This window comes from Gnatocerus cornutus, unplaced genomic scaffold (genome assembly GCF_029298725.1).
Source record: "Gnatocerus cornutus isolate USDA-ARS CGAHR unplaced genomic scaffold, icGnaCorn1.1 ctg00000221.1, whole genome shotgun sequence".
Classification (NCBI taxonomy): Eukaryota; Metazoa; Arthropoda; class Insecta; order Coleoptera; family Tenebrionidae; genus Gnatocerus; species Gnatocerus cornutus.
Window position 1 is genome coordinate 3,379 of NW_028275542.1, and position 9,122 is coordinate 12,500.

Here is a 9,122-nt window from a genome sequence, read left to right on the forward strand (position 1 = left end):
TTATTTCTTCGTCCGATGAATCGCATTGATCTCTGTTTTTGACGAAAAAAAGACGGATAAAATGCAGCATTCAATCAAGGATATAAAATAAAAGAAAAATTTTCCGTAAAAACTATATTACAATGGAGGATTATGTTTCTACTTTTCGTCCGATGAGTCGCAACAAAAATAAGTAATCCATCCGTCGTTGTTCGTTTAGTCGATCTGAATGCACTGTAAAAATTTATTAAAGTAAAATGTTACGTTTGCATTTCATGAATTTTGACAAACGTGTACCGAAATGTGTACAAATTATTTATTTCGACGACGACGACAACTTAGAACGGATGAATAAAATTAATTGTTGCAAGATTCAAACAAGGATGAAAAAGTCATAGAAAATTATTCCGTAACCATGATATTGGATTATTTTTTCTTCACTCTCTCCTCCGATGAGTCGCAACAAATAAAAATCCATAAATCAATTCATCCGTCGTTGTTCGTTTAGTCGATCTGAATGCACTGTAAAAATTTATTAAAGTAAAAATGTTACGTTGCATTTCATGAATTTTGACAAACGTGTACCCCGAAGTGTGTACAAATTATTTATTTCGACGACGACGACAACTTAGAACGGATGAATAAGAATAAAATTGTTGCAGGAGATTCAATCAAGGATGATGTGAAAAAAATGTCGAAAAATTTTCCATCCAGAAAGATCGCGTGGCGTTACGTCTCTTCTTACGAGGTTTTCGTTTCGCAGACACGCACACTTTCTTCAAAACAATAATAGGAAAGTGTTCAGTTTTTTATAAGAGCAGCAGGTGTCTTTCCGAAATTCTACGATTATTGTAGCTTATATGACTAGAAGGAAAGAAAGACTAAAACTCTCTTATTTTAAAACAAGAACGCAGTTCCCTGGTTGATCCTGCCAGTAGTCATATGCTTGTCTCAAAGATTAAGCCATGCATGTCTCAGTACAAGCCAAATTAAGGTGAAACCGCGAAAGGCTCATTAAATCAGTTATGGTTCCTTAGATCGTACCCACATTTACTTGGATAACTGTGGTAATTCTAGAGCTAATACATGCAAACAGAGCTCCAACCGGAAACGGAAGGAGCGCTTTTATTAGATCAAAACCAATCGGTGGCGGTCTCCGTCATCGTACAACTTGGTGACTCTGAATAACTTTACGCTGATCGCACGGTCTCGCACCGGCGACGCATCTTTCAAATGTCTGCCTTATCAACTGTCGATGGTAGGTTCTGCGCCTACCATGGTTGTAACGGGTAACGGGGAATCAGGGTTCGATTCCGGAGAGGGAGCCTGAGAAACGGCTACCACATCCAAGGAAGGCAGCAGGCGCGCAAATTACCCACTCCCGGCACGGGGAGGTAGTGACGAAAAATAACGATACGGGACTCATCCGAGGCCCCGTAATCGGAATGAGTACACTCTAAACCCTTTAACGAGGATCAATTGGAGGGCAAGTCTGGTGCCAGCAGCCGCGGTAATTCCAGCTCCAATAGCGTATATTAAAGTTGTTGCGGTTAAAAAGCTCGTAGTCGAATCTGTGTCCCGCGCCGCCGGTTCATCGTTCGCGGTGTCAACTGGCGTGCCGCGGGACGTCCTGCCGGTGGGCTTAGCTCGAGAGGGCGGCCCAACTCAATCCCGCCGCGGTGCTCTTCATTGAGTGTCGAGGTGGGCCGGCACGTTTACTTTGAACAAATTAGAGTGCTTAAAGCAGGCTAAAACTTCGCCTGAATACTGTGTGCATGGAATAATGGAATAGGACCTCGGTTCTATTTTGTTGGTTTTCGGAACCCCGAGGTAATGATTAATAGGAACGGATGGGGGCATTCGTATTGCGACGTTAGAGGTGAAATTCTTGGATCGTCGCAAGACGGACAGAAGCGAAAGCATTTGCCAAAAACGCTTTCATTGATCAAGAACGAAAGTTAGAGGTTCGAAGGCGATCAGATACCGCCCTAGTTCTAACCATAAACGATGCCAGCTAGCGATCCGCCGACGTTCTTCCGATGACTCGGCGGGCAGCTTCCGGGAAACCAAAGCTTTTGGGTTCCGGGGGAAGTATGGTTGCAAAGCTGAAACTTAAAGGAATTGACGGAAGGGCACCACCAGGAGTGGAGCCTGCGGCTTAATTTGACTCAACACGGGAAACCTCACCAGGCCCGGACACCGGAAGGATTGACAGATTGAGAGCTCTTTCTTGATTCGGTGGGTGGTGGTGCATGGCCGTTCTTAGTTGGTGGAGCGATTTGTCTGGTTAATTCCGATAACGAACGAGACTCTAGCCTGCTAAATAGGCGTATTTCGACATCCCAAAGGCCCGTCGATCCTGGGTTCGCCCGGTGGTCGTGCGCGGTTTTTACTGTCGGCGTACAAACAATTCTTCTTAGAGGGACAGGCGGCTTCTAGCCGCACGAGATTGAGCAATAACAGGTCTGTGATGCCCTTAGATGTTCTGGGCCGCACGCGCGCTACACTGAAGGAATCAGCGTGTCCTCCCTGACCGAGCGGTCCGGGTAACCCGCTGAACCTCCTTCGTGCTAGGGATTGGGGCTTGCAATTGTTCCCCATGAACGAGGAATTCCCAGTAAGCGTGAGTCATAAGCTCGCGTTGATTACGTCCCTGCCCTTTGTACACACCGCCCGTCGCTACTACCGATTGAATGATTTAGTGAGGTCTTCGGACCGGTACGCGATGGCGTTTCGACGTCGTCGATGTCGCTGGGAAGATGACCAAACTTGATCATTTAGAGGAAGTAAAAGTCGTAACAAGGTTTCCGTAGGTGAACCTGCGGAAGGATCATTAACGTGTCCTCGTACACACGAATTTTGACATATGTATAATTTATTATTATGCATTTTTATTTGATCGTGTCGATGTACACTTTATGTTTTTACAACACCGTCGTCGATGACATGGAGTCGACGGCACGATCTTTTGTCGTGCCGTTGCTTGTTTCTTTTTGAAACACCGTGTGTACGACGTTTTGAACTACGAATCGTACATATTCGGAAAAACAATAGCGTTACGCTGGCCCGCAGCGCCGGTCCTTGCGATCGAGTTTTTCACCTTTTTTGAACGAGAAAAACCGAATTCGCTCGGGCATACGGCTGTTTCTTCGGGTACCTAGATTTTTTGATTTTTTTTGTACTATCTCTCGATCTTTTCCAATGATGGAAAAAAGGAGGGACGCTTTCGGTTTTTCGACCGGATCGCGGAAAGTTGTGAACTCCACCGCGAAAGTCGAAAGACGTTAGAAGTCCTCTTTTTTCGGACACACGGAGAGGATGTAGCAGAGTAGTCGAGAAAGAAGAAAATCGCAGGTGTCGAATTAGGTTACGACTCCGTGGGTTTTAAATGATTTACGCCCGGCTACGGGACCGGCGAGAAACGCTCCCGATTTTACGATTCGCGTGAATGATGTTCGTCGTTAGACGCTTCAAAGAGTTTTTTGAAAGCGCCGTTAAACGAGCGATCACACACACATCACACCTTGCTTTTTTAATGTTTTTGGTAGATGTGGTAAAGTGATTTCGTTAGAAACGGTAAAATTCTCTTTACGGAGCGTACGACTGCACCATTTCAAAATTATATACACCGTCAATCGTCATTAAGTCACGATATAGAACGGTAAACTTGAGGATTTTATGTTAGACGCTCAGTCTGGCACGTCTATAGATTTTTTCGTCAAAATTCACGATCTGTCTTCGGTTTGGCGACGAAAAAATATAGAAAGAAAATTGAAACACGAACACAAAGACCGCCCGCGAAAATCTCTTTTCGCTTACGGCGGATACTAATTCGCTTTTTCATAACGAGTACGATGATGTAATGATGTGTTGATTCCGATCGATCAAAAACCGTCTCTTCGTCACACTTTTTAAAGTGCTTGACACACGCACACTAAATGAAAGACACAATAAAGGAAAACTACCGAAAATGTAGTTTATGAGAGAAAGCAGCATTATTTATTAAAATTATTGCTGAGAAAAAGGAAATTGGCAAATTCCTAATTAAAATCGTATCGAACATGTCCCATCTTCACACATACATGCTCGTACTTTGCGTGTAAAAGCGGAGACCGCGTGAAAAAGAAAAGTGCTTCTTTTTCGGTGCGCGGATACAAATTTGTGTTTGGGTTAATATTTTTTTTAATTTTTTCGTACGCGTAAAACTGAGACCGACGATCGCGTTCCCTTTCAGACGAGAAAGTACGGACGAAAGACAATTAAGAGCGAGAATCATAAATATCCATACCACAACACCGAAATTTTAGACGTGGCACGTTTCGGAACCACGAAGATCATTTTCGTTTCGGATGTACGCACGTACGCAAAAATTTTTGCAAGACGTGTATAGACAGCTGGACGATCGGCATGATCGGGGTTCTTGTGGAACGAGCGTTTAAATTTTAAAAAGATTACCCTGAACGGTGGATCACTTGGCTCGTGGGTCGATGAAGAACGCAGCTAATTGCGCGTCAACTTGTGAACTGCAGGACACATGAACATCGACATTTCGAACGCACATTGCGGTCCTCGGATATAATGTTCCCGGACCACTCCTGGCTGAGGGTCGTGTCAATTTCAAAGACTGCTCGGTTTTCGTTTTCGGACGAAAACGTCGGAGCGTGTTGGATGTGTTGCGACGCGTCGAATAGGTACTCATTAATGTACGTGATCGTCACTTACGTCACGATATAACGACGCACGCCTCGAACGTGTGCCGAGACGTTTACTCGAGCGTGTTTTTTCGTCAAAAAGGACGGGACGGGTATGCTTTGTATTTTTTTTTTACAAAGTCCGTCGGACGTCCACCTTGCGAATCATAAATACGAAAGTGTTTACGTCGGCACATGTTCTTGCGTGGTGTGTCGTAGAATCGTGTGTTTGTGTGCGTTTCTCGTGCAGCGAGTAAATTTGCGCGACATCTTAAGACGCGAAAGCGACCAACTACTACTTGTTGTAGTTGTTGGCTGGTCTTTCGGCGTAGCACGTCCTATTTCTTCAACATGTCGTCATTTAAAAAAAAAAATGGCGTTTTAAGGTTGAGAACGTTATAGACGGTCGTCGTGTCCGAGACGTGTAATGCAAATCGCGACAGACGTCAGATCGTAAGCGTTTCTGTAAACTTAGCCATTTTTTAAAAAGAAAAATGACGAACACGTATAGCAAGGAATGGGAGACGTGTCGTGATCGTCGAAATGACCGAATGAAAAATTTTTATTTTTCATATGCGACCTCAGAGCAGGTGAGACTACCCGCTGAATTTAAGCATATTACTAAGCGGAGGAAAAGAAACTAACTAGGATTCCCTCAGTAGCGGCGAGCGAACAGGGAGAAGCCCAGCACCGAATCCCGCGGCCGAAACCGGACGCCGGGAAATGTGGTGTTAGGGAGGATCCGTCATCCCGAGATCGTGCGGCGCGTCCAAGTCCATCTTGAACGGGGCCACAGCCCATAGAGGGTGCCAGGCCCGTAGCGACCGCTGCCGATAACGGGAGGATCTCTCCTCAGAGTCGGGTTGCTTGAGAGTGCAGCCCTAAGTGGGTGGTAAACTCCATCTAAGGCTAAATATGACCACGAGACCGATAGCGAACAAGTACCGTGAGGGAAAGTTGAAAAGAACTTTGAAGAGAGAGTTCAATAGTACGTGAAACCGTTCAGGGGTAAACCTGAGAAACCCGAAAGGTCGAAAGGGGAGATTCAGCGTGACTCGATGGCGGCGCTGGACGATCGTGTGACAGATGGCGTACGCGTCGTTTGCACCTTTCGTTTTGTCGATCTGCCGTCGAACGCGTGCACTTCTCCCCCTGTAGGACGTCGCGATCCGTTGAGTGCCGGTCTAAGGCCCGCGGTGGAGCTCGTTCGGACGGTTCGCCGTTCGCCGAATGAACCCGTGGTGTTTCCCGATCGGCTCGCTCGACGGTATACAGATGGCGCGGGGCCGCTACACAGTTAGCGTCCGACCTTCGGCAAGCGCGCCCGTCGTGATGGTGATCGGACCTGGTGCCGGTCCCGTCCCCGGGTGGCTGTTCGCTGAGGTGTTCTCGGACAGACCTCGTTGAAACGCCGATCTGCGACGCTATAGCTTTGGGTACTTTCAGGACCCGTCTTGAAACACGGACCAAGGAGTCTAGCATGTGCGCGAGTCATTGGGATTTAACTAAACCTAAAGGCGCAATGAAAGTGAAGGTCCGCCTTGCGCGGACCAAGGGAGGATGGGCGGTCGTTACGGCTGCCGCCCCGCACTCCCGGGGCGTCTCGTTCTCATTGCGAGAAGAGGCGCACCAAGAGCGTACACGCTGGGACCCGAAAGATGGTGAACTATGCCTGGTCAGGACGAAGTCAGGGGAAACCCTGATGGAGGTCCGTAGCGATTCTGACGTGCAAATCGATCGTCGGAACTGGGTATAGGGGCGAAAGACTAATCGAACCATCTAGTAGCTGGTTCCCTCCGAAGTTTCCCTCAGGATAGCTGGCGCTCATAGCATACGAGTTTCATCCGGTAAAGCGAATGATTAGAGGCATTGGGGTCGAAACGGCCTCAACCTATTCTCAAACTTTAAATGGGTGAGATCTCCGGCTTGCTCGAACTATTGAAGCCGCGAGACTCGAATCAGAGTGCCAAGTGGGCCATTTTTGGTAAGCAGAACTGGCGCTGTGGGATGAACCAAACGCCGAGTTAAAGCGCCTAAATCGACGCTTATGGGATACCATGAAAGGCGTTGGTAACTTAAGACATCAGGACGGTGGCCATGGAAGTCGGAATCCGCCAAGGAGTGTGTAACAACTCACCTGCCGAAGTTACTAGCCCTGAAAATGGATGGCGCTGAAGCGTCGTGCTTATACTCGGCCGTCAGAGGCATGTGCGGTCAGGTTATTAAATTAACCGGCCATGAAGCCCTGACGAGTAGGAGGGTCGCGGCGGTGAGCGCAGAAGGACTGGCCGTGAGGCCGTCTGGAGCCGCCGTCGGTGCAGATCTTGGTGGTAGTAGCAAATACTCCAGCGAGGCCCTGGAGGACTGACGTGGAGAAGGGTTTCGTGTGAACAGCCGTTGCACACGAGTCAGTCGATCCTAAGCCCTAGGCGAAAGCCGATGTTGATGTGGTGTAGATTTTTGTCGTTGGTCGCAATTCGCAATTGTTGACGGAAACGTACGGAATTGTGCACACACCCGATGGGCGAAAGGGAATCCGGTTCCTATTCCGGAACCCGGCAGCGGAACCGTTTATAATTCGGGCCCTCGAAAGAGAGTTCGTCGGGGCAACCCAAAAGGACACGGAGACGCCGTCGGGAGATCCGGGAAGAGTTTTCTTTTCTGCATGAGCGTTCGAGTTCCATGGAATCCTCTAGCAGGGAGATATGGTTTGGAACGCGAAGAGCACCGCAGTTGCGGCGGTGTCCGGATCTTCCCCTCGGACCTTGAAAATCCGGGAGAGGGCCACGTGGAGGCGTCGCGCCGGTTCGTACCCATATCCGCAGCAGGTCTCCAAGGTAAAGAGCCTCTAGTCGATAGAATAATGTAGGTAAGGGAAGTCGGCAAATTGGATCCGTAACTTCGGGATAAGGATTGGCTCTGAGGATCGGGGCGTGTCGGGCTTGGCGGGGAAGCGGGTCGCGACTGACGTGCCGGGCCTGGGCGAGGTGCAGGGTGTGTCGCTTCGGCGGTGTACTTCGAATCCGAGCTCGGTCCCGTGCCTTGGTCTCCCGCGGAACCGTCTTGCTGCGAGGCTCCGAGTGCGCCCGCAAGGGCGTTCGGATGTCCTCTTCGGCCGCCATTCAACGGTCAGCTCAGAACTGGCACGGACCGGGGGAATCCGACTGTCTAATTAAAACAAAGCATTGCGATGGCCCCAGCGGGTGTTGACGCAATGTGATTTCTGCCCAGTGCTCTGAATGTCAACGTGAAGAAATTCAAGCAAGCGCGGGTAAACGGCGGGAGTAACTATGACTCTCTTATGAAAGAATGCGGCAAGCGAGACACTTCCAAGTGTCAGTGGTGCGATGCGAAATTTGCTTCTTTCGCGGGAGTACGACAACACGAAAGAAAGGCTCATCCGCAGGAGTATAACACGGAACTCCTTAGCCAACTACCGGCACCCGAGAGTGAGCTCATGGGAAAAATCGCCGACGTCGAAGTCAAGGCCAGTAACGGCATCTTCTATAAGGAGATGATGGCTTCGACAGGCCTGACTCACCAACAAGTCAGGTCTCGGAGAGAGAAACCCGAGTACCAGGAGTACCTGAGGAGGGCGCGCGCGCGACTGGCCAAGCCTACACGGGCCAGTCCACCCACCGTGGCCACAGGAGCCGTCCCGAAAGGAATGGCTAGTGGTACGGGGGGATTGTCCGCGTCCCTCTCACGGCCGACCACCAGGCTAGCCACCTCGAAAGGGGTGGCCCGGTATAACCAGGTCTCGAATGCGCCGCGACAGAGTCTGGCTAGACCCGCCAGAACAGCCAGACCGCCTGCAGTAGCAGGAGAGCGCGGTGCGATTGGTTCTCTCTCTCCAGAAGGCATGAGCCCTCGGACAGCGGACCCAGATTTTGTGTTGTCAGAAACCTCGAGTAGTTGCGATTCGCTCACTTCGCCCACGTCCGTTTCACCCACCGGACATCGCGAACCGCCGAAGTCTAGTAGGACGAGGCTTGAGATTATAGGTACACAGTCGGTAAAAGACGGACCTTCTGAACATCCGGCGGCGCGGATGACAGTGGTTCAGAGGAGGTGTACGCCTTCTCTCACACGGGAACAGCCAGCCTGTGATGATTCGAAACCAAATTCGAGCCTAACGCTCACCCCAAGCACGCCCATCAGTGCACCACGACCGGTTTTGCCAACTCCAAATTTAACAGCATTATCCACACCTAAAATAGCCCATAAAATGCGTCGCAGCAGGAGTTTACCACCCACTCCTAGGGCGGCGCATACAGGTGTGGAACAGGGGCAGGAAGTCCGGGGTACTTTGGTCGGTTACCTGCGAGAGCAGCGTGACGCGGGTACACTCGGACAGGACGATATGCTACACGAGTTGGTAAATGCGGCTCTAGCAAGCGACGACGCAATTTTGTTGCAGTCAGTCGACCGGTGGCTTGCCACCCTTGCAAA

The 9,122-nt window shown here is 49.5% G+C and overlaps 2 non-coding genes and 1 pseudogene across 2 annotated transcripts; all 3 read left to right on the forward strand.

The window, feature by feature from the left end:
- Positions 1-894: 894 nt before the first annotated feature.
- Positions 895-2,815, forward strand: LOC148165755 (small subunit ribosomal RNA). Its single transcript, XR_015771204.1, has one exon. It is a non-coding gene; the product is annotated as a small subunit ribosomal RNA (ribosomal RNA).
- Positions 2,816-4,431: 1,616 nt separating this feature from the next.
- On the forward strand, positions 4,432-4,588 carry LOC148165756 (5.8S ribosomal RNA). The gene has a single exon (XR_015771202.1). It is a non-coding gene; the product is annotated as a 5.8S ribosomal RNA (ribosomal RNA).
- A 658-nt stretch (positions 4,589-5,246) lies between these two features.
- Positions 5,247-9,122, forward strand: part of LOC148165757 (large subunit ribosomal RNA) — a 7,780-nt pseudogene continuing 3,904 nt past the window's right edge.